Source organism: Ischnura elegans, chromosome 1, assembly GCF_921293095.1.
Source record: "Ischnura elegans chromosome 1, ioIscEleg1.1, whole genome shotgun sequence".
NCBI classification, from domain to species: Eukaryota; Metazoa; Arthropoda; class Insecta; order Odonata; family Coenagrionidae; genus Ischnura; species Ischnura elegans.
Window position 1 is genome coordinate 103,288,858 of NC_060246.1, and position 26,351 is coordinate 103,315,208.

General features: G+C 39.3%; 1 protein-coding gene across 2 annotated transcripts in view; it reads left to right on the plus strand.

The window, feature by feature from the left end:
• Positions 1 to 26,351, plus strand: part of LOC124167367 (neuronal calcium sensor 2) — a 685,552-nt gene that overhangs the window by 461,916 nt on the left and 197,285 nt on the right. The window contains exon 8 of one of the 2 annotated variants that reach the window (XM_046545408.1): positions 2,360 to 2,395. The gene's annotated coding sequence lies outside the window, so the exon portion shown is untranslated. Of the gene's footprint in view, positions 1 to 2,359; positions 2,396 to 26,351 lie in introns of those variants that run through there. The other variant, XM_046545400.1, reaches the window with a different exon arrangement.

Below are 26,351 nucleotides of genomic sequence, written 5' to 3' on the forward strand. Positions count from 1 at the left end.
AGGACGTATGGTCGTTAAATTGGCTAAATATTTTGTGTGATGCGGCTTGAGGGGAAAGAGGGAGCTAAGATCGACGGAGAGGAGAAGGAACGAGGAAGTTCGAGACTTGATGTGCGCGAGAAGGAAATTGGGAGATGAAATGTAGAGAAGGTGAAATACGTGGGTGAACAGTATGCCTTATGAAAAGCTAAGAAATGCCGAGGAATGTGATGGAGGATAGATTTTGTGCAAGTAGAGAACCAGGGGGCGGCGGTAGTGGATGTTATGAGGAAAGGCTGTATGCCGAATTGAGGAGAGTATGTGCTGTTGAAGAGAGAAAGACTTTGGGTGCGAAGGCTGGCTCCAACATAAGGCTATCTTCAACAATAGGTTACTGTGATGTTACAGCAATTGTTATGGTGATGGTATTATTAATTAATTGCTTAATCACATTGTGGAATCGATCCCTTATTATTTTATCTACCAATTCTTCATTATTGAGACCCAAAATTTAATAAAAATTGGAGTAAAACTCATTACATGGTTCTAGATATTTTAAAAAGACCATCCTCATCCAAGCACAAAATCCAATCTTTAGGATTTTTCCGTAGAGTGGACGTAAATTTAATAGATGACGGTCGAGTTTTATTCTACCTACCTATGTACCCTACTTCTCATTTCGGAGTGTCTGTGTCCCTTTTTTATCTTTTAATTCTGCGAATTTTCTCCATTAGAGAGTTCGCGCTCTCCGAGAGGGAGATGATGGCTTAATTTATTTATTTCTCATGCACGCTTGGCGGGCGCCTCCGCTTTCTTCGGATCTGTTTCAATGGCGATTTACGGCATCAATGTTACTGTCTTGAGAGGAAAAAATTCACTCTCTCCTTCCAGTTGCTACCAAGGCGGCCTTAACCTTTTCTGACCTCTCTAAGAAGTTATACTTCCAGCACCCCATTCAGAGACCCGCTCTTAAGAAAGCTGAATGCACCCTGCAATTTCCTGTTCCTCGATCTCATTATCTAAAGGTTTTTTTTCGTAAATTTTTCCGCATGAAAAATAATTAGAGGAAATAAGATCATGAGAATTCGGGAAGCACTTGTGATCCAGGCCTCTTTTGTGCTGTTAGGAATAAGGTTTTCTGATGTGGAAAATTTTCCGGTATTGCTTTAGATAACAATTGTATCTCACGCGTTCTCTCATAAAACTAATCCGATGTTTTCTCTTTTTTTTTAATGTTACCTTGTTGATATTATGGCATGGTAGATATGTAGTCTCTAGTTTCCATCTGGGTTAGAGCAGTATTAAAGTGATCGACATTGCCTCATCGTGGGTCATTTAAATATTGTTAATTTGATTCTGATTACTCGAAAAAACATGAGTTTTTAGGGGAGCTGGCGTTAGTAATCCCTATAACTTGCCCTGAATGTGGATGATTTAACACCGAGAAACTACCTTCATGCCCTTTTCAAAAGTCAGTATGTAATGAAAGAGCTCTTCTTCAGCTGTGGAAAAAGTTTCATATGATAGCTGTAATATTTATGAAGGATTGGCTTTTCGACCGTCAGCAGAAAAAAACTCTAAATGGTTTGTCTATTTGCCTATTGTGTCATAGATTTAGAATAAGGTGACAGTTTTAAGTGTATCCTAATTAGCTAATGATCAACATATATGTTAATACATTGTGTTAAATATGTTTGCCGATAACACACTGCAAAGCGCGCGTACGTGAACAACATGATATTTTTGGCTCTTGCCTCCGATGATAACTTTCGTGATTACTGTTCCTGGTGCACTGTGTCTATTTGGCATCTGAGAACTAGATTAATTATTATAAAAATCGAAATTAAAAATCGATTTTCCCAAATGTACAAAGTCAATTTATCAAATTATTTAATATATTTCTTTCCTTCAAACTCAGTAGAAATCATTTCGGCAGATTAATTCAGAAATTTGTTTGGTGCCAGAGCGTGGCCTGTTCGCAGAATTTATTTATCATATTCCTTTCCATTTTGAATTGGTGAAGGTTAATCAAATCGAAGCTTCAATTCAATATTTCCAAAGCGTAGGTAATTTACTTCTATGTTTTCTATCTAATCGCTCGATAATATTTTGTAACTAAATTCCTTCTAAATTATGGTAATAGTTTTCAGTCCTTCAGATTCCACAAATTCGTATGATTTCATTATAACTTCATATATAGTAACGTGTTGATGTGTGCCCTAGTTTTGTCCGTAGATTAATACTTCTTCATGGAAGATCATAGATTTTTTTCTCCAGATAACATTGATTTTTTTCTCCCGGTAATGTGAAATTAATAACACCTCTGTTCCTACTATCACATTATTTGCACCCATATTTGATACATTTTTATATTTTTCAGGTTAATAACCTACGGATCTTACCGCTGCAGCATGTAGTAAGTACCTTACGTTTGTCCACAGTTGTAATGTAGCATGTCTTAATATCCTGTGTAATCACAGTTGATAAATTTACTCTAGTGAAGAACCGGTGGTGACGCTCATATTTCTTCAAATGCAGGACCGATAGATGTTTTCTATAATAGATTAAAAAATTTCAATTGTGTGTATAACTGTATGACAATCCTTTATTTCAATCAAAAGAGTCTGACTATTATTTTTCTATTTTTCATTGGCATTGATGCAATTATTCGTGTGAATGATCGTTATCAATAAATCTTTAAATCTTTCGATAATATGATAGAGCTCCAGCGTGTTCCTTGCAAAATATTTGGCCTTGCAACTTATGTGATGCGTTAATCATGTGGGTATATTTTTATCCTGCCCTATAGACGCTCCAGTGGCGTTTTATATTCCTCATCCAATCCCGCTACAGCTCCTCCGCAGGGCGATTATATTTATTTTCCGGATTTTGAGCTTATTTGTGACGAATGGGACCGACCAAGCGGCAAACTAATTTTGGGAGGTTTACGTTGAAAATACGTTTCCCTGGATATTCCCTCGGAAAAAAAGGGAAGAGTGCTCCTATATTTTCCCGATCCCTTGGGATTCTATATTTTATTTTTCGCTCTCGCTGCCCGGCCATTGCACTCCTTAATTCTAGTGGATGGGAAACTATAAAAATGGATACTTCCCTTGCAAAGCGAGTGCTGCAAAAAATTGTTCCCCGTTCCTTCTACTGGTTGCTGAGTATTCTGCTGCAGTGACGCTCGACCGCCGTCTATCCAAGCCTATTTCTTGGCCAGCCCGGCTATTTATAGCTCCCTCTTTCGATTTATCGGTTAACCCTTTTCTCCCATGGATCGCTCCTCCCTCCATGTAAATCGGAAATTTCTCTATTTCCAGTTTAGTTCATGATCGACCCTCTCGTTTGCACCATCTTCGCCATTCATTCTTGTTTTTTGATGCTTGAAATGATCAAATGAAGGTATTCAGTCGTAAAGGAAATGTAAATAATGTTGCTCAAGGAAGATATTCATCTATTGTACAATGTATTTGAAAAAATGTTTCCGTATTTTTCTTTGCGGAAAATTTCCGTAGCTGGAAACGATCTCAGCTGGTAAGTTCTACTATTTAATAACTCATAGTACATATCATTGCAATCGATAATGGTTACTATTCTCCCAGTATTAGCAATAGCGCTTTGAATTGTAGTTTGAATTTAACTTATTGCATAATTTTTTCCTGCTACCTCGGCCCTTTGCCTTCATTCCATATTCTTTAATGAAACCTGTGCCGCAAGTAGCGTTAAGTCTTGTAGTTCCTCATTTAGCACGAGGTAATTTCATAGGAACTGATGCCGTTTTATTCTTATTTCAAAGTGCTGAATACTGGTTTGCTTTCATTAATGGGACTCCTCTGGATTCATCCGATGGGTACTTTAATAATTGGATGGAAATGAATGGCCTCATACGAGAGACTTTATTTCTGGACAAATTGTATCGAAAAGGTTGAGCTAGATTAAACTCAACTTTCACCCTCCCGGTTTCGTACTTTGGTGACCGTGGGTGGTGAGGGTAGGTTAATTGGCTCCCAAAGTTGCTTTCAGCCCAAAGTGCCGGCGTCGACACTAACTGCGGGTCTGTCCCTTGGCCCGTTGCTTAAAATACCACCGACGAATCCCGATCAACTTTATGCCCCCTCGCTCTTCCGCCCCAGCGTCCACTTTCCCATCAAAGAGCCGAGGATCGTCGTGTGGCCTTGTGCCCCGCCAATTACCGCTTTAATCAAATGATCAATCCCGGCCGGCCTCCTCCCCCGCAGTCTGCCTCCCCAGGAAGTCGGCCCCGGCCTACGTGCCCTGCTCGTCTTCGCCCTCGTAAGCACTTCGCCTCCTCCCTCCTCTAGCTGCAGCCCGGCACTCATTTCCAATCATGCCTGCTTCCCTCTTCCGCCCACTCCTCTTCTTCTTCCTCGCCCTCATCTCCTCAGCATCGTCCGCTATCCAGTCTTTCACGTCCTACTGGGCCGCGGTTAACTTTCGTTTGCAGCTTTACTTTACGCCCCTCCTGTCTACCGCCTTTCCAGTCCAGCCGTTGTGTAGTCGCCACCGTCGATATTTGGATTGATTTTTACGATTCCAGTGTCAGGTATCGGCAGTGCTGTTGAAATAGGTAGGTGTGTTTTTCTACTGGCTATGTCAAAATTAATTTATAGCATGGGAGCGGTAGTACTACGGAAAAAAATACAGTTATCGGGTTTTCGCGAAAATCATCAAAAATGTGACAAGTTGGGAATACACGTGTGCCGTTATTCCGATAAATTAACTTGCAAGTCCTTGAAGATGCGTCGAAAATTCATTTCCCCGTCTATTTTTTTTGTGTCCAACACGTTTTTCTGTTTTACATGTCCTTTTACAGTTTTATCTCAATTCGTTGACATGATTGAGCATCACTATCATAGCGATCTATGTTATACTTTGATCTCTGAGTGGTTACTGTCTGTTGTGGTACATAATCGCATCAATAGGAAAATCTTCTCCTTGAATACCTTCATTATTCTTTTATAATAATTAGTTCTATTAGGCTCATATAATCACATTGAAGAGCTAAATCTCAACAAAAAAGGTATCGTTTATGTTTTTTACAGTAATGTAGACAGTAGAAAACAAATCTTACCCCTCAAGCATATATACTCACGATAATTTTTTTGCTGAGATTTATTATATATATATTTATATTTATTATTAACCATTATACATTTGCCGTAACTATTATTAACTAAGTAATTTTCGGACTTCACTTATCAAAAAGAATAACAGTACCTACCGTATTATCGTGTTTGTGGCTATGCTTACCCCCACATCATGTTTCCGAAAGAGTTCTTCCAACTGCATTTACTCGAAGGAATATGTTTTGCTTTCAGCCTGCCTCCCTACTCCCTACTGTACCTTCTTTCTTTATGCTTCCATTTGGCTAAGAAATTCTCCATCCCAAAAACCGATAACGGCATGTTTGTGTAGGTCCTCAAGAAGATTGCCCTGGTCTTTCGTATATGGTGTCATCGAGTCCATTGCCTTTTATTGAAACGTTTACTCGCTCATGAGAGGCGTTTGTCATCAGTCCCTTCATTGCTATTACAATATCAAGGTGTGTGTCTTAAAATGTAGTGGTGTAAGTAATAGTAAGTAGGTCGCGTAAGGTTATGATGCTACTGTTTTCGTATTTTAAGAGAGCCATGGTGAGATGGTATTCTATTTTTTCAATCTTATGAACGTCCTACCATCACGGAGAATAGCTATAGTTTGGATGTTTTCCTTCAATCTGTATGTCCTTAGTGGCTGTGGGAGGTTTGGTTATTTATGCTACTAGTGGTTTCGCTCAAAGGTTCAGCTTTTCGATTCTTATATATTACACCCATACGAATGCTCTTGCTCAAGAAAAGGCAAGAGAAGTAATGACAATGCATGATTTCGTGTTGTTGCTATGGATGCATATTGCTTTAAGTATTTTCTAGTTATGTAGATGTATCTTCATTGTCTCGATAATTTTATTTTTCCTGTTCCCAGATGTTCTTGTTTTATTTCCTACTAGCGCCACTTCCTTCTCCTCATACATACGCTTTCCTAGACCTCTATTCCACCCGTATTATAGAAGTTAACCTACTTATAACGTCTGCCCACCTCTCGGTATTTTGTCTTTTGGTAGTATTGCCCATTAAGTGTTAACATAAGTATTTAGTTCGTGTATACCCTGTTCATGTGAATTTTATCGTGCATTTTTTATTTAAGCCGTGAAATTTTAGTTTTCATCTGTCATTCCAAAGTCTTCAATATTGTTCCTCGCAAAACATCGCTTTCCACGTGAGTTTTTTTGTGGAAATAGAAATGCATTTGTCGAAAGCCATTACTTAAAAACCCTCCGATTTTCAGTAAGTGGGCTCTTATTTGATTTAGTTTTAATTATTCTCTTCTTGCGACCTCTCTTTTATTTTATAATTCATTGCGAAGAGGAACGCTGGAATTTTCCGACGACACAATATTGAGTAAAGGGCGATGAAATAGTTTCAGCCGGCGTGGGGGCCGCGATAAGTGAAAGATTGATTAAGAAAGGAGGGAGCGCGTCGTTCGATCCAGCGGCACGATATAATTTGCGTGGTTTGTTAATGTAATTTGCCCCGGTCGCGCCCCGCTTATCGAACCGAGGCTCGTGGGCACAAACTTCATCATCAGCCCTAGTGATGGAATTTCCGTGATTGCGCATTAAAAGATTTGAATCGGTGACGGGCGGGGGGTGTGGCGGGGCATTATTGGATGAGAAAAAGGGAAAGAAAATCGGTGGTAATGACGTCATGACGCACGTGAGCCTTTCCACCGTCGTCCCCTCACCCCTTCCTCGCCTCGCCCTCTTGACCGCTGCCCTCCCCTGTTAAGCCTACGTCTCGCGAGATTTTTATCTCCTACCCTTTATCCATTCTTTGTGCCTTTCGTGTCAGATTGGGGTTTACTGTGAGCCCCTCCCCCCGAAATAGTTTATAGATGACATCTACCAGCTTGGATCTGAGTCTGCCCAACTTCAAACACCAGAGCTGTTGGAAGAATAACATTTTATTACAGAATATTCGTCCTAGTCGTTCGTATTATCTTTATTTCTTGGCGCATTACATGGCTGAAGTATACATTATTATCTTGATAATTTCACGGTACATATGGCAGACCTATACAAGACTCGTCTTTCTCTCATGCATAGAAATATTTCCTCAGTATAGGTTCACTGTCTTAAGGTAAAACTTTCATAATTGAAGGGCAGATGATTGGTGGGAAGGGTGTGTTCTAGATGCCCTTATAATTCCAAGATGATGTTTGATGTGTTGAACGTTTTATTCTCAGGAAAACTAGACAACTCACAGTGGTTTGACCAGAATATCTGCGTCCTCATTTTTGTATTTACCAACTTTTAATGTATTATATTAAGGTTCTTTTTGATTGGTTGACTCGATTGAAAGGATTTATTTGTTAAAAATACGCTTATAAATAGTTCCATTAATTGGGGTTAAGCTAAGGAATGAATTGCTGTCGGGAAAATCATTGGGAAATGAATCCGAACATTGATTAAGGAGATGTGGTGGGCTTCAATGAAGGATTACCAGAAATGTAGGGGTTGCAAAAGCTTCATAAGTAACTTCATATTTTCTTGAGGAACGTACGTATTATATTGAGTAAATCCAAGGCTAGGGTGTTCAGGAAACTATAATGGAGAGATCTACGAGTGGGAGAAGGTAATTTCAATGAAAACCCCCAGTGGAATGCGTTATCCACAGTTCTACGTATGTTTTACGAGTTTTAGGGATGAATGGGTGGAAAAATCGGTTTGACGGTCGTAGGAACCGCTATACTGCTGAGTGTGACTGTTCCTAGTCACGAATAATTACAGCCGATTCAGGCGTGATATAGTGGAAGCGTGACATATTGAAATAATTTGTTGCTACAGTTTTCCAAAATTATTTTAACACATACGACGCGTTTCGGCTCACAGTGTCATTATCTGGTACAAGACATCACAGTAAATGAGAACATTACATTTGAGGAAAAGGCGGGAAAGGATTTGACATGCTTGACTAAGGGGTGGGGAACAGATGTAGAGTGGGCAAACAGTGACATGTACTCGATCATGGCTCAGTGAACCCAAAGGCGTTAAAGGCTTACGCATTAAATTAATTGTAAAAAAAAAGTGTAACTACCATTTATTTCAATTGTTTTTAGTCAAGTATAGTATAAAACCTTGATAAGACTACTCGCAATCAGATTGTTCCCAAAAACATTCTTGATCTATTCACGGAGGTCTGCTGCGGCAGGAGGCCTCTCCACAGTGTATTCACACGGGCGTCTGCTGCGATATATCTCTTCGCAGTATATCCAGGATTCTTTGTGTGTGATTGAAGAATGCTTGGCGTTAGGTAGTGCATATCTCAGCGTACCGTAACGAAGGGGCTTGTTGATCGTTTCAAAGGGGACCTGTGCGGTTTTCCTGCTTATTCAACGAAACCCTCCCAGATGTTCGCTTGCGAAGTGACTATTGGTATTATTTTCCTCCGTGACCTTTAGAAATACATTTACGTGACTGCAAAAGACTTAATATAGAACTGTATTGTGTTCTCTGGCGCTTTACATTCTGTCTGAGTGCAATGTAGCACGGACTTGGTTACTGCACCGCCTGGCTGCACGCGAGGGATAGTGAGGGGGGGGGGGGGGGGGAACGATCCGTATGACGTCCCACTTTTAGTGGTTCCTCCCATTCCATCGGCCATTCCTTGTATTTCCTCCCTCGGCCTATCTCGACCCCTTCGTTTTGATCAGGCTGAGTGTTGTTTCCTCCTCCCTGACCGGCCGCGATGACGTCGTATTGAGGAGGGAGTTGCATAATGTAGGCTCAGATGAAGGCTGGCGGGAGACTGCTGTTGGACTTGAGGCACCCGGAGAAGGGTTGGCCTGTATTAAGTTTTGGAGGGCAGAAAAGGTTAACGGAAAGGCACCGTGATTTTGGAGGAAGCATTCCTTCACTTTTCTTGATCACACGCGCTAATTTGATTCCTTTGCTTGCTGCCCTAGTTAATCAGTAAGGGTTCTCTTCCACCCCCTGAGTTCTTCGAGCTCCGCACTAAGTAATTACAAAATTGTTATTAGTGGTCACATATCGTGCCTGTGGTTGTATATCGATTCTTGTCCGTTTGCATCGCACACTTAGTTGCTGCGTGAGGGCGGCCCAATCATTATCAATCCCTTCCGTCAGAAAGAATGTTTCATTTAAGCCTTCAAAGTGATTTCTTATTTTGTTCTCTACCGCCTGGCTATGTATTCAAGAACATTATTAAATGAACTTATGTGGTGGATATTAAATTTCATATAATATGTCCCAGAAATAATGATTAAGTGTTAATTTTCGATCATGGTAATAATTTTCGTCGAATGGAATTTGCTATGAGGAACGGCGACGACTATCAATGCAGCTAATACAGCACTATCAAGCATGCTATCTCCGACGTACATCCCTTCTTAGCCTCAGACTCCAATCCTTTTTTCACGGTCTTTACCGTACCCTTGGACCTTAGTATCCTTGACGCAAACCTACACCGCAATCTCTACCTTACTCTATGCTATTCAGCAAGTTCCTCGTATCATTTATCACATTGAGCACTTTTCTTTTAATTTTTCTATTTCACTTTTTCCATCCCCTGTGCCAGTGTTTCATGTCTTGCCTCTAATTTTCCTTCCTTAGGATCCACGCTTTCGTAACATATAGCGTTAGGCCCCATTTTTTTTCATTTTCAAGAGGTTTTGTTTTACTTTCTTACTCCAAGAAACTGTCATTTAATATTTCTTTCCTTTAATCAACATCGTTAGTTACTCTTACAGTACCATTCTTTTCCTGTTTCTCTTTTATTGAATATTTTTGGCTTTTGCCTTTTTAAATCATCACTTTAACTTCGGTACTTACAATTACAAAGGAGAATTGAATTCTGTGCATTAATGGCCTCCACAGGTCTTGAATGAAGGTTTGACCGTATTTAGGGAACCCACCACGTGCATGCTGGTGTGGTGACACCAGTTTCACCCGGTATTCTCCGTAAATCTTCAGGTCCAAGTTGAAGACGCTCGTAGGATCAACCTCTCGGGGAGTTGAATGGTTTTGTCCAAATTACGCAAAGCATAATTCTGAATCACAACGAACTTAAGCTTTAGCAATCCAGTCAAAAAATTAAAAAAATAACGAAAATATTTGTTTTTTTAATTTCTTCTATCAGAGAAGGGTTCATAGGCTTAATCCGTGGGTTGGATTTGTATGTCGTAACTCCATCGATTGAATTTATGGTATCAATCGTGTTATCAAAGCCACTCCAAAACTTGAAAAAAGATATTAATGGAGTCGATTTCAGGGTCGCTTTAGAGCTTTCATTTGAGTTCCTGTTCGTAGAAAAGGTTTTGTTTTGTAGAGATTGTGCCCAGTGAATTGTTTCTCCCAGGCGTCGCGACGTCTTGCAAATGCACCTCACTAGGCGCGCCGTGGTAATATTCGAGAACAACAATCGTGTGTTCCATTTATCTTAACCTTTAGTCTACGCGAAATCATAGAAATATGCCTTTTTTCCACGGACTTTAGCATTGCGAGAGATGGAGTAATTTCGTATGTAGCGGAGGAATGGCTGCCGTAATTCTTTCCGTGCGCTGGGGTTGAAACAGACCACAGATTGAGTTGGGCGTGCTTTTTTGCCTTCTCTTGGGCGGGGCTCACTTTTTTCCCGCAATGGCGCACGGTGGAGTATAAGGTCACGGCTTGGGCGGTGCTCTCTCTCTCTCCCTCTCTCTAGCACTCTCCCTTATCGAAATCGCCCGTGTGCATCGTCTTTTCATGTGGGGGAGGAGCTGGTCAACGTATTTTATTTTTCGGCGTGGTGGAATCGATACATTCAGGCAAAAAATCGTTACCCTTAGTCCTCATGAACAAGAACTTAACGTAACTCGGCATTAAACTCAATTAGACAGTTTCAAAAGACCATCTCCCTGATCAAAATATGATTGTCTATCTTTACCGATTGAGTTTTTGTAAGTTTCTACCTAGTTACGAATAGGAATAGATTTAATGGTAAATGGATATTTCAGAAAAACATATTTATCACTATCTTGTCTGGTTTCCATCATTAGTGTTACCCTTACTTGTATCATTTTTTTTCTTTTACATCTACTCGTTTCTTCAAGTCATTCCCCGCTTTCGTTCGTGTATGATTTCCCTCGTGTCCGACCGACTGGTGATGAATGCCGACCTCATATATTGAGTTTCTTAGTGGCCATCACTCATATAAAAAAAAGATATGCCCTCGTTTCATGGCTGATCTTTTGAGTTACATATTTGCCTTTATCCTCACTCGTGAAAAGCGTCCAAATGGGAAATAAATTTCTTTGGCCCAATGCTTTCACTACTTGTCTGATACTCGAGTTGGTCCTTCCACTTCCTCATCCCTTCCTGCCCTTCCTTTCATCCAAATAGACTTCATCCATCCATCCTTTCAGGCTAGAGACGCCAATCCAAGTTCCCACCCTCTTTCCAGGCTCTCTTCTGCTCTCCCCTGTGGGAGCGGAGAATTTCTCATACTGGAGGGAAACGAAAAGGAGACACTCGGTCTTTCTTTCGTCTTTCCTGGGAACAAGAAAAGCCGTGGAAGTTACTTCTGAAGTCCAGAGTGTCCGGGTGCCATTTCGCTCTCAGCATCCTGATGTGTGGCTCGCTCTCATTTGTCCCTGGGAACTTTCAAAGTCTCTGAAATGGTGGCTAGAGCTTTAAAAAATTAGAAAAATGATGTTAAATGTTGAATTATTTCAATCTACCATAAGGATTAGTACGAAATGTCGATGATAATTATTGGCTAATGAGTGAAATACGTTAGTAGAAATTTAAAAAATAATTTCTATTTTTCTTATTCCAAGCTATTTTGAATGAAATGTTCTATCGATTTTTACCACTTTTACTCTCTCTTATTGATAAGTTTTTGATATTATTTCCAGTAAAACATTTTCTATTACAGTTGTACAATGTACATGAATTCCTCAGATACAAATGTTATTGCGTTTTAATAGAGAAAAACTGCATGGGAATATATTGTTTATTTCATGAAATGTATTTAGAATGGATAAGTTTAGTTAATGGATACAAAGATGATACTATATAACATTGTTTCCAGCCAAAGAGAGAAGGAATGCGCCGCAACATAGCACAGGCGATCTTGAAATGGAAGTGTCATAATTCTATGAAATCACTTAATCAAAAAAACTGTGTATATAGTTTTCTTTGAAAGATTTCTAATCTGTCATGTTCAAAAATGCCAGTATGACCAAAAATTACTAATGGGAGGTACATGTTAAATAAATATCAGTTGATTTAAGTTGGTGTTTAAAATTAAAACCCCAATTTGATGTTGGCAACGAATGAAAGATTTAGTTTTTGCCCTTGGAAATAGAAATGCCAACGTTTTATCACGTCAGTCTTAGTGTAATAACATCTCATGATTTCTCTCTAATGCTTAGTTGCCAATTCCGCGGAATCGAAATCACCTCTCAAGGAATAGTGTGATTCTGTCCTGGTAGCCGTTTGAGTATTGCTCAATCTTAAAAGAGGAAGCGGATTAGTAAGAAAGGAGTAGTCTAGAATAAATAAACGTTGTGACGCGGAAGAGCATCATTTTGCCTTTTCCCTTTTTGCGAGTTGCGCCCAGTCTCTTTTCTCTTTCTTCCCCGCCTCACTCCCATTCCTCTTCCGTTCCTTTCCCGCGGTTTCATCAGGGACGCCTTTTCCTCCCCTTTTGTCATGACAGTGGGTTTCATACCCGCTTCTCTCCGAAAAGGATAGAAGGTCAAGCTTTATTTATTTTTCCCCGGCGAAGTACAGCGTCAGCGTTTGCTCAGGAGTTTCTGTATCGCTCCCTTCGTGAGCGGAATAATTCTCAGTCCTTTGTATCCTTTGTCTTTCTGCTCTCGCTTCTTACTTTGTTGGAGATTGTCCTTTTGGCCAAGCCTCCTGCTAATTAACTTCAAAGAGTTTAGAGTTCTTATTCCCCTCTTTACACATAAGCCGTCTCTCTTCTTGATTTCCCATTCTTTTCCGGTATATTAGTTCGGCTTAGTCATTTGGAATGATACTTGAAAGAGTACTTTCGACTATCATTTTATAAGGCCATTTTGCAAGACTACATCTAGCTTAAGATGATAACTTCTCACGATAATGATAGATTCCCGCTATAATGGAAAATAAAATCAGTATTAATCTAGGAAGTATAATAGCTGTAAGACTCGCCAATTTTCTTGGCATTATAATTATAAGGTCTATTCAAGTTTGTTACGACTGCATGTACTGTTAGCAATCACCTTAGTGATCAGAGGTCGCCGTGCAAACGTCACTTCTGCTTGTACACATCCAATAAAAATAACTTCGTTGATTTATCTTCTTTAGTTATAGAATTCACCTGGTAATAGATTTTTATGGTCGAATTTGTGACTACTTCGCATTATCACGGCGAATGGCGCTACGCAGCTTTAATCATCCATCTGCTCTGATTTGACGAGTACTTTGTAAATTGACTAGGTCAGTAATGGGTTTAAAACAAGGTCGTAGTATCATAATCTCCTTAACTTTTCCTGATTATTTAAGTAGTCTCCATCCATGACCTGAAATAAAGATTAATTTTAAGGATTAACGCAGCAATAATGAAACGCTTAAGTATATTTTCCTAACACTTCACCCGTATTTAGTTTCATATATCTATTTGCGTGATTTGTTTTATTTATGTGGTATCTTTTACATTTTTTATTGTGAAGCAGTCGTTAAATTTCGCTAAGTAACTAGTCTTCGACTAGGTAAGCAACTATCACATTTTATAGCGGTGTTTACGTGTAGAATTTAATGGAAGTCAACTCAGGTTTTTTGTATTTTTTTACCGCTATTTGTTTTAGTTGTTCAAGTAAACTCATTATATTAAGATCATCAAAGTTTTCAGCTTATGGAGCCGTGAAGTTCTGTTGTGGAACTTGCTTAAGTTTTTGTGCTCCCAGCTATCTCCCTGATTCTCCCGGTGATAAAAGGTTCTTACCTCTTCCGTTCATTCTGTTCTAATTAAATTCTGCGCTACCGATTTTTTCTTGCTCTCAGCAGTCATCTATCGAAAGTGTCACGCCACACCTTCTCCTTGCGCCAACGTGCGGCAGCTTTTTTCGCCTCTTCCATAGTTCTAGCTATTATGCGGAAGAAGACATGAGAGAACGCCGGAGTCAATAGGTGCTCGCTGGTGATTGTAAAGTAAGTAATACACAGTGTTTCGTAAGGAATCGACTAGTTAGTTCACTTGGACGCGAGATCGCAATGAATTAAAAGAATTCAGTTGATGGAAATGAAAGATAGGTTGCGACGAGAAAAATATTCCCCACTGGCTCGTAAATGTGAAGTTAGTATGCGTGGAATTTGCCGCCCACTTTTCGTGAGTTGATGACGTCGGTAGTGATCATATTCGTGTACTAGTCCAGGGGAAACCTTTCAATGATGGTAGGAATCGCTTACAAGTATATAAACAGCAGTGAGCCTCGAGTGGGTCATGGAGCAGGCCGACGAGTGGTGGGGAAGCGGCGACACGCTCAGCGTGAGTTTTTTCATCAACGTATTTGAAAAAGGGTTATGGACGTCGATTTTTTGCCGTGGATAGCGCGAGAAATAGGTTGCGGATTAGAAAAAAGTGCGTATCTCATTTTTTAATATGCAACTATAGCATAAAATTTGTGACTTCTCCTATTGTGTGTAGTAAAATTACATTTATGTGATTACTTCCTTGGTTTGTGAGGTTATAAAAAAAATCGTTTATCTAATCGCAAATGGTCATTACCGGTACCTCTGCGTCATTGCTGAGTTAACTGACAAATTTTTACTGCCTTGTTAGAATTCAATAGATTTTTAATTTAAATTTAGCTGTCTTCTGTCTTTCCATACTCATTCTTACTCACGGAATCTCACTACCCTGCGTATGAACTTGTCCTACGCGTATGTGAGAGGTAATAAATCATCAATTTTTTTCTATTTTGACAGAAGCGTAATCAAATTATTTTATGAAACAATTTTTGTATGAAAAATTTATTTTTAATACGTTTTAAATGATTTCCCGTTAGAAGTTGGTTTGCTTGAGGTGAAATTGTATGACAGAACTTGGGCTTTCGAAACCACTGTTTAATCCACGAAGCAACAGAATCCTTAGATTTTTTGCCAATAAAACACAGTTTACCATTTTCACGGTTGGAACTACACAATAGCACTTACTGTTATACTTTTTTACTTAAGTCATCCAATGTAATATTATCGCTGTGACGTCCACCTTTTCATCGATAAAAATTAGTCGTAATGGGCATGTTTTGTCTTCAATTCTTTTATAACGTAGTGTCATGCTTTGATAATCATTAATATCTTATTATACGAATTTTCCTTTTTCTGAATTCTGCTGCATTATGGTTAAAATTGAAACCCCTATTAGACATTTGTAAGGAGGAAAATACCTACTATTTCATAGTCCGGAAATAGAAATATGTATTGAGGGTTTGCTACGTCAGTGTTCATACTGAGTCACGATGACAGTTTGCTTTCCTCTATTGCTGAAATGTGTTTGAAATCTCATTTTTCTCTGAACTCCCTCTCCTCCACACTTCTTCATGTATTTCGGTCTAACGATTTGTTCACGTGTGAATGAGTAAATTGATGTCAATTTCTTTTAATGCGACGTCATTCTTAGGGCTCATCTCAATATTGCCACGTTGTTTGTAAGTCCTCCCACACGTCTGTACTCAACGGCTCAGGCATCTCTCCGTCTCTTATGTGCGTCGTAGACTTTTGATTCGAGATGAAAAATTGAAGGGGACCGCCTTCCAGCCAGCAACTACCAAATTGCATTCCTCGAGCTTATACGTCATTATTCCACTTTTCTTCTCTGTGCCTTTGGGTTTAATGCACCTCGTTGAAACTCCTCGGCGTAAGCAAACATCCACATTTATTTCACGTACCTCCGCAGTTTGCCTTTATTAAGGATAGCGTTCACTGTTCGGAGGGCGTCTTGGAATGGGAAAACAAGCAAGTGTGGAGCCAAGAGTCTTTGCTGAGAAGGCATATCCGCCGAAGTGTTCAAGATACTCATCAATACCAGTGAGGCGTCTTTCAAACAGCGTCGTGAGGAGCCAAGTTACTTTGAATCGTTTGCATTTAATTTCAGATGTGTATGTTCGAGTTCCCTACTTCTTGGTCTCAGTTTCTATCCATATTTTGTAGTGATAGGGAAAAACGTTTTTTTTTCAGCCGTACGGTTTAAAAAGTTTAATTAGAAAGTTTTTTTCACATTTTTCCTATATTGGATTTCATTTTTACCTGGAAAGGCATGTTGTCTAATTATTTTAATTTATATTTGAAACTAAAATTTGATGCTTTGTCTCTTCTCAGGATAAGCTTTTTTTTATAAAATATTGAAATGTGCAGTGATATTGCATTCATTGCCGTCTGTAAAATTACAAGTCAATCCTAGTTTTCTGCTAACTCGAACAAAGAAATCTCGGGGAATCGCTATATTGATGAACTTATGAAGAATGGACTCCAGTTACTAAAAAAAATAGCTGTTAGTAGTTGAATTTATATGGAATCCTCCGTTTTTTTAATCGTCACGGCGAAGAGATTTTAATTTATATACGTTTTCTCATATAGTGATTTATTTAATCTTAAAACTGCCAAACTTGAGTAGCATATTTTGTGTTGACTGCTCCCGTTCCTTCGTTTTTATTGTGTTCCCCACCCTCTAAAATATTCTCTGTTGAAATCGATAAGGGTTCGTGCGATGGATTTTAAATTTTAGAGCAGAAATATACAGTTTTGAGGATGACTTTGAAACTTAAAGTGTGTTTTTGCCATCAAAAATTGTAGTCATGAAATATTTTATTTTGAATTTTTGCGTGTGAGCTCCCCTTTCCCGTATCTTTGAAATATCCTCTCAAACCGAGGAAAAACGTATAATTTTTCGTGGCATGTACCGCAATATTCCCTTTCACTCCATTTTCCTTTTTTTACATTCATCCCATTATCAAGTCCGGAGACCCTAAATCCCCTTCTAACCGCTCTTGCGGTGCCTCTGTGGGTACATGCATGTTGTCATTTATTCATCCATCCCAATTTTTTTACTACCTTTTGTATAGCTAAGTGATATCCTCGGATAGACTACCTAGAAATACCATCATGGCACCGAATATTCATGACCTGCGGCGTTAGTATCTAGAAGTTTCCGAATTCTTCTGATTGATGTGTAAGCGCCTTAGTCGATATTTTTTGCCTGTTGGATGCGGTCTGGCTGTTGCGGACCTGATACCACCATTTTTTTTAAACCTCTTTCCCGGGGTGCGACAGATAAGACAAGTTCTCTCGGAATATTGGCGGGGTGACGTCAGGGTCTTCGTCACTGCCGTTCATTTTATTCCACCAAAAAAAAAAAAGAACCCATGAGATGTCTTTTTTTGGTTTTATCCTCTTTCCCTCATTTCGTGGAGCATTTTTTGTGATTTATTGGCCGCACCCCTCTTTTTGCCATGATTTATGCATCCGTAGTTCTGTGATAGATTTATATCTGCTCAAAAAACTTGACACCTGTTCCTATAAATAAATGTTTCTTCCCGTGATCGATATTTCTATCGATCGATCGACATATCTCCTTAAGAGTGGTGGTGTTTGACCTTGTAGAGTAAAATGTGGCGAAGAATTGATCAAACATGAACACAGATAGTATTTTTCATTGCTTGTTGACTCTTGAGCGTCTCTCATTTCTGGAGTATTTATTCATTTATTTACTTTTTTGATTTGGCACCGTATATACTAGAATTTGATTACAAATAGTATATTTTATTAGGCTTATTAAGTGTTTCTCTCCGTAACGTTAGAAATTAATTTCATCGTTCATTTTGAAATAAATAGATTGAAGAACCATAGATTGAAGCATGATTTAAATAGCTTCATTTGTTCATCTGTCATCTCGTTTCTGAATATTTGTGTATGATGATACAACTTGTATTTCCTTCTGTGCCCAGGGTGCTTTGGCCGAAGGAAGTTACGTAAATTGTGTTGGCGGAGGCTTATGCTGTGAGCCTTCCTGGCAATGGTGAATGTTTACCCGACCCTTGGCTATCAATTGAATTCCTTTCGTATTAGAATTCATATTTAGGTAATATAGAATTCATATCGCTCTGGATAGTGTAACACCGTCCCTTTGAGGTTATACTTTTGCCTTGTTACCCGTTTAAGTGTTAATTAATGTTGCTGGGGTGACGTCTCACTTAATATCTCTACAATTTGTTAGTTGGCCCTTATATCTAGATTTAGAAGAAATTTATGGATTTTTTACGTATGTGGCAATTAAATTTGACGTTTTAGCCCAACAGTTTATTTTCATCAAAAACTTCCCCTTACGTTTATTTTGTTGGTAATTTTATGTAAAATGTTGATGAAATTTTCATTAATACATGCATTAGTACAAATTTGTCATGCTTATTATTGAAATATGTATTTATTTCTGGAGCTATTTATTCGAAATTTCGAAATGAGGTTAAGTGTACCTTGGCTGTAGATTACTGTTTATTTTGAAATCATGCAAACATGATATCTTGGATGATTTTCAAGCCTTGATTTATTCCTCTCCTTGTGAGTGCATCTAATCTCTTTTAAAAATGATAAATTATTGCTGTCTAGTATCATATTGCCTCAGAATTTATTGCTTCCACATAGAAAACGGATGTATAATAGCTGAATGGCTTGAAACTGTAAAGTTATGAAAATCTTAGTACCATATTTATCTTTATATCAAATTAAATCTTTATTTCTTCATTTGTCTTTTCGGCTCCATGTTTCATCTTGGATCAGCTCGCAGCTTGGATGCCATCTTGCAGTTCATTCTTCTTTCTTGTTTATAAGTTATTTGCTTCCAGAGGCTTTTTTGTTTTGTACAATTTCAGCTGACTTGGGCATTAGTACCTCTTCCTTATGATAGGAATGTCCTTCTGTTCAGTCTGTCATTGGCGTTGTCATTTATTCTCCATACGGTGGCTACAAAACCTTAGAAACGATAGCGATGTTTTTCACTGGTTGCCTGCATCATTGTTTATATCTTTTTTATGCGCATAATTTCCTTAACATGGCATTTAGATATTTTATAATTGGATCGTCTTATTTTTCTATTTCTTTCCTACAATTTTTTTGTGGTCCGTTTTGAGCGAATCTGCTAAAACTTCACAAGCCTAATTCATCGTGCAAAAGATATTACGGTCAATGCGTGAGCATCATCTTTTACTTCTCCTCTAGATCATAACCATTATGTGCTGTATTTTAAGTGGTATGCACCATTAATTTGTAGCAAATCTTCCCATTGCCAGAAACGTGTAATTTTCATACTTTTGTTCTTGAAATGTTTGAGTAAGGGAAATAAAGGGCGAAGTTCTTCAAACGCACTCAGACTTCAAGAGTCTCCAATAGTTTGCTTAACACGTCTTTTAATAGCCACTGTTATTATCCATTGCCGTTCTTGATGCCAATCCCATACTGACTGTACTAAATTGAATGCCCATAGAGATCACTAAGGAATGATAACATCTTGTATTTCCTGTGTGATGTGTTTGCTCCTCCTTAGGGTCCGTATCCTTCGCCTTGATCTCCCATCAACCGGCACCTTTTGGACGTTATCGGGGAAAAGAGAGGAACGTGATCTGTTAAGGTTGCCAACATTGGACGTGGCGATGGGATTCTGGATACTAGTTGAGGTGAGGGTGGGAGCTATAAACCCTCTATCCGCCCCTTACGTGATGCCTGTCGGTGTATTGACGATTTACGAAAGATATTGTTTCAGCCGGAGGGTAGTTCCGGGGGGTGTAAGAGTTTCCGTTTAGGCGGCTGCTGCGGGATTAGTGGGAACCGAAGGAACCCTTGTTCAAGGCGTTGTGATGTGTCTGCTCTTTGCGATGAAAGGGATTAAGCCAAATGGCATTTTGGGAGCGGTTGTTCCGGAGCAATGCATCTCGGGAAGGGGTGAATCCGGCTCGAGGAATGGGTGGGGGAAACTTACGAGGGATTACGGTAATCTCCACCATCCAGTTCCCTTGGGAGATCATGACAGGTTGTGATTACGTTTTTTTCCCATCCTCTCAGTCGGTGATTAATTATTGGATTTCAGTCTCGTGAGCTCAATGTCTTGTGCGCTCAACCCAAATTTTCGACCTAATAATCTTTGCTGCGGGAATGTTTTGGACCTCAACTTTGCAAAATCGCCCCGCATTCTCATTAAAAGTGAATGAATTATCTTGATCACGTTGTTTTGGAATTGATTCATTCTCCGCTTCCTGCTTCTACGTACATTGCTTTGGTCAGTATGATATGTGCCTATTTCCGGTCATACTTCTATTATTATCTTATCTAGTTAATACCGCCTACGCAATTTTACTATCGGTATTTTTATGTTTTCTTCAGAAATAATTAAGGTAAAATATTAGTCCTTTCTGATGACATAAGTGTGTAGCACATTAACTTTTGACTGACACTTTTTGAAAGTTTTTATTCCTGTTATTAAAAGTTTAGGTATCTCTGACTTTTTTAATATCCACAGCCGTATTTTAAATGGTTAATTATTTTATGAAAGGTGAATTCTACATTGTTCATTATCTAAATATTTTCAGTTTTATTCCAATGATGATATGGCAAATTCTACTTTGTAAAGTCCTTTTCGTCACGCTCAGAAAACTGCTAATAGATTAGAGGAATGAGTAGATCATAGCAACGTATCACAGTTAGTGATTGGATTCCTTTCATCACGGCGATTATTTTTGATGAATGTAGTTTTACTCACGAATACCTTAGTGCTGGTAAAAATGGAATAGCCAGATTATAATCTCCTTTAATCTCGTGATGTGCGTAATAAGTTGTTCTGTCTTCATCTTCAAGTTTTCATCAGACATCTCTTTTCCCCAACTCCTGTTATAACTTAGTCATTGCTCACTCGGTCGATCCTTTTGACTTTCTTCCTTCCTTCGTAGGAACTTATTTCATGTATAGTACTAGTATATTTTGTGGAAACGGATCGAGCACTTTGTTATGGCACTCTCCGATTTTTGCAGTGTAGCATGCTTCGATCTCAAGCATCCCGAGTAATTCCCAGTATTCGCTGTGTTCTAACCAAGCACGTTGCAGTCAACCACGCTGGCTGGAACATTTGGGCAGTCTCCAGGAAGTAATTGCGATGGAACTGACTTTTTTGTGATCAATGAAGTATGAGATTGAGGATAGGGCTTAAGCATGAAGCATCGGGCAAAGCTCCAGGAACGCGATCTCCGTGGCAGTGTACGAAGGAGAGACGTGCGCGATCGTTCGAGGGGGGGGAGGGTTTGTTTCTTTGCGATTCCTCGAATCCTCTGGGGAAACAGCGCATTTTTGGCCGGTCCGTTGATCTCCTCTCCGCGAAAGATGAAGTGCACACGGATTCCTTTAAATCCTATTCCTCTTCCCGCTCGCCAGCGTCTGAAGTGAGATCGCCATATCCTCCCCCTGAGGCTCGTAAAAGATTTCGGTGGGCCAGAAGGGAGAAAGGAAGATTTACACGTGCCTTAGCGTTACGTGCGGGCCGGCGCGAAGCAAACAGTTTTTAAGGGTTTTGGTGCCCTGCAGATGGTCATACCGTGTCTTCGGAAGAAGTGGGTATGGAATGAAGGGAAGAAGAATGCCTTTCACTCTTTCTATATTCAATATCTCCATCATTCTTTGGCGTAAACATGTACTGCAAAAAGATTTACTTGCAAGAAAACGACTTAAGGTGGGTTATTTACCTGTAAAATTACGGCTGAAAATTTCCTTAACATCTGTTTGTAGAGGTAAATGTAAAAGCGGGAGAGTTTGGAGCGTGCCCTGTACCTTGTTGTCTGAAGAGAACTCATAAATGACAGCATCCAAACTTTTGCAATGAATCCAAGCTTTGTTTTTGTTTGCTGTACATACTTTGAGTAATTTCGAATTTAGTTGAAAGTACTTTTGTTGACCAGATACTTGTGGCTAGGTGGCTTGTTCACCCAAATATTTGTGAGCATTACAGTGAAGTTTTGATGAGTAATGAATTTGGTTAGCCTGAGTGGTATTTTTCACTATTTTCCCATCTTTTATGTAGCCCAATATTTTACTTAAGGCCCAAGGTCGTAATACATCTTAATTTGAAATCGATTGTAGGTTATCTGCCATTCGTTATGCTATAATTAGGGTTGTCCCAGAATAAGGGTAATTTTGTAAATATTTAGTCGTCGTGAAGTCAGTCCCATGTGTGTGGTCAAACATAGACATGCATAAGGGAAACGAAAGAAATCCAAGTTCCTTATTCAGCTGTAATTCACTTTCAACTTTTTGAATTTGCACGAATTGTTTCGTTGCTATGTTAATAGTTGATTTCAAGGGAATGATTCTCACTTCTCGCATGATCTAATCCCTTTTTCAAAAGTAAACACGGGCGATTCATCATGAAATGACTGGATTCGCGAGACGCCCGGGTAATAATGCGCGTGATAAACGGAGTGATGGGATGAAAACGGCTGTAGAGGGTGGCAAATGGGCGTGGATAGTGGGAGAATGGGGGAGAAAGCCCTTAGCATCGAGAGCAGACGCGGCTTACCCAATTCCATCGCGCGCGACGTCTCGTTTTTCGTTCCCGGAATCGCGCCGCTAACTGCCGAGGATCTTCTCCGCCGAGCACTTCCGCGGGGCCGCAGCCACCTGGCTTCCCAGTGCTGCCTCGAAGGGTTGTAAATCACACCCGGCGGGCTGCGACAGCGCGCTGTTTTCTCCCTCCCCCTTCCTTACACCCCTCGGGTCCCAGTTGTATCGCTTCTCCAAACGCTCACCCCTCGAGCGAAGTACTTTCCTGCGAGAGAGCTTTCCTTTCTCTTGGAGAACATCCGCCAGCCGATTGTCTTGGCGGGCCATCATAGCTCTCCGAAGGATTTGAAAATGCGATCTCCGCGCCCAGTAAACATTTGACCGAGTAACTTCCCGATATTGCTTCCATTTTCGTTCTACCCGATGTGCTAAATGCAGTTGACAGGCCCACACCCAGTGTTTGAATATTTTTAATTACGATGTTAATAAGATAAAAATGACTGGAAATATTCCGTTCATTGTTCAATCTTACGATCAGTTTCAGTACAGAGCATACTGCCGTCTGGCCCATATTTCGAACTACTTGGCTGCGACGGCTTTGACGCTCAAGTACCAGAAGCCGTTATAGAGTGTTACTTATTTTTTCAGATTTCCCGATTCATTCGACAGCGAAAATATTACTCCCATTTTGAATGCTGGTAGTAGAAAATATATAAAATCCCTATTCAATTTACTTTTATTAAGATAAAAGCAGTTATATCTTTTATACGTCCTTGTGTTTATTTGGAAGTTGTTCCATGATAAAGTGATTCATGAATTACTCACCCGTAGTGGATGCATGAAGAGCCATTTTACTAAAACAAATTACCAGGAAACAAATTTTACGTCCTACACAAGTGCGACTAATTAGGTAGAAGAAACCAACCAGTAACCAAAGCGCAAGAGTATCTTGATTGTACAGAATTCCAATGTAAATTTTTTGGTATCATTTGTTTTTTAAGTGCAGGAGGGTTATTAGAGCAGTATATTTTAATTTACAATATCATTTATTGAGTTATATATATCAGCTTAACATATATTACAATCGAATGATGTAGCCGTTTTACATAAATATAACGTTTATGATTCCTCTGTCATGTTGATGATCAAGACTTAATTGTGTCGGAGTGAGGGCCGGTATCAAAGTGTCCTGTTGAAATTTTGTGAAATGTGAAAACCAAACCCATTTCATCCACTTCAGGGTATTTGTTGAAGTATTTGCTATTCTGAAATACTCTACTTCTCTAAACCGTCAGCCATTCTAAAGTTAAGGTTATAGCTAACAAGACTTTGTAAAAGCCTACCGTAAATCTCATGAAAACAACTTCTTAACTTCTTCCGTGCTTAGCTGCTTTCGTATTTCTGGAAGACTTCTCGATAGATTTCTTATTAATGAAAGACAGTCGACCAGAGACCCAACCTCGATGATTCAGCTTTTCATAATAAATAGAATGTATTCATCTGTGTAAGTGAAATAGGCCATTAATCTTAGGATCGATGGAAAACAGCCCTTTCATTTTAGAATCACAGCGTCTTCGGCAGTATGGCTCTTCCCCCTTTCCCTGAATTATTCTCCGTTATTTTTTCTCATCGCGTCATCTTTTTGGGTGAATTCTGATCCTATTTTTCTTCCCACGCTCATCATCAGTCACTTTTTAACGCAGATTACCTCCCTTATATTTACTAAATCGGACCAGCTTTTCCATTGGCACCGTAAGATTGATGAATGAGTTGTGGTTGGAGTGAGGGAGAAATTAATTTTAGCTCGGGGCCTTAAAATCCGAGCGGATACTTGCAAACCAGTTTCGAGAGTGAGTTGAAGCTGCGCCACTCCGAGGGTGTTAATCCGTCGAGAGTGAGGTGACAATTGGATGGAATGGGATTTGTCTCACCCGTGTTCCGTCATGTCGTCACCTGGCTGCACAAACGTGATCATCTTTGGAATGGCTTCCTCCCGCAGCCAGTGGTCCTGTGATTTTCTATTTGTCGCGCACTCGTAACTCATCTATCCTCTGTTTTCTGTGTTATACCTCTCCAGGATGTATTGTAATGCCATTTCTTGCTTGAGCTCCTTGACGCGAACACGTGAGTGACGCTCTGGACTTCTGTCGGTTTTGCCGAGGATTAATAGCTGGAACGTTATGCGCGTGAGAAGAAAAAATTCATGCGGTGGAAAAAATTATAAATAAAATAAAAAGTAATGAAATATAAAAAATAAAATATAGGCTCATTTTAATTTGATGTTTCCTTAGCACCCACTATTGAAAAACCTTGAATTTACTGCACTAGGAGAGTAAATAGCCCTTGGGAGTACTTGTGAGAGGTAAATTTGGTGGGCATCATACTATGGGGGGATGAGGGGATAGATCCCCCTCAAAGAAATAAAAAAATCAGTTAAAACCATTGTCTAACTTTGACACATAATAACTACATCTGCTTAGAGTTAAATTTTTAGTGCCAAAATGATGCAAACTTATTTCCAGGCATGTCATTTTTTTAAATTTAACCATATTTCACCTGGGGGAGGGAATGGTCACCTGGGCATCTTATGCAATAGTTTTGTGCAAAATAAATTTTCATGTATGATGATAAATAAATACTATTTATGATTCACATTATGAAGAAGGACTAATATAAACTCATTGTTAGTCTACTCGATCGCAACCCCAGTTTCGGAATAAATTTAGGGAATGAGTAGAGGATGGGTATCAAAGGCATGTAAGCATGTCAGGGTGAGGATATGTTCATTTGGTGTTGTAGTGCGTACATATATTTTTACCAATGCTTATAGGAGAGCGACTTTATTTTGGAAAAAATTAGAGTCACCACAACCTCTCAGGGGCTGCAGTAACAGTATGCATCGTATCTGTACTTTATTACTGAATTGTGAAAAGCCCCTTCAATGAGTTTCCGAACTTTACTATTCTTTAGATCCTCGTTGTCAAAACGTCATTAGCTGTTGATTCCTGGCGAGAAAACTGGAAAGCCGTAATAATATTTTCGGATATGGGAAAAAAAATCATTTGGCGTTGCGCCATTGCCTTTAGCACCTTTTTCGATATTCATTCAGGTAGAAAATTTTCGAGTGAGGCGGTGTGTGTAAGCTACTTTAAAGGAGCGAGAAGGAAGCCTTAGGCTTTGGAAGCATCCGTTTGATTTGTTGTGCTTCCTTATCGAACGAAATCTTAGAAGCGTCTAAGTGGCTTGGACAGTTTTTTGCGTGATTTTCCGGATGTTGCATTCGAAGCTGTTATTCAATCGATAGCCGAAATACTGTCAATATTGAAGTGGATTTACAAGAGATAATATACATTTTCTTAATTATAAGCTTCTCATTAATATCATTTTAAATTAATGGTGCAAGTTTAAGCGTACAAAATTCACTTTATTCCACCAATCTGCTAGGAGCGTTATGGTGGTGTGAGGATTGTGACGGAAAAAACTTCCTGTCAGTAGTGTTTCTAAATGAGAACACAAGTAAAATGTCCTCCGCAGATATTGTTTAAACCTGATAGGATGGTATTGTTTGCTATTAAAAGCCCAAGTTTAGAATTTATCGTTCAAGGATGCCTATTGAGCGGAGGTATGGACTTCCAAAGTTTCGTTAACGTTCTTATTCATTAATTAACTCGTAAGTTAATGAATGATCTCTTTCACACAATTCTTTTTTATTTACCGTACCACAAGAAACATC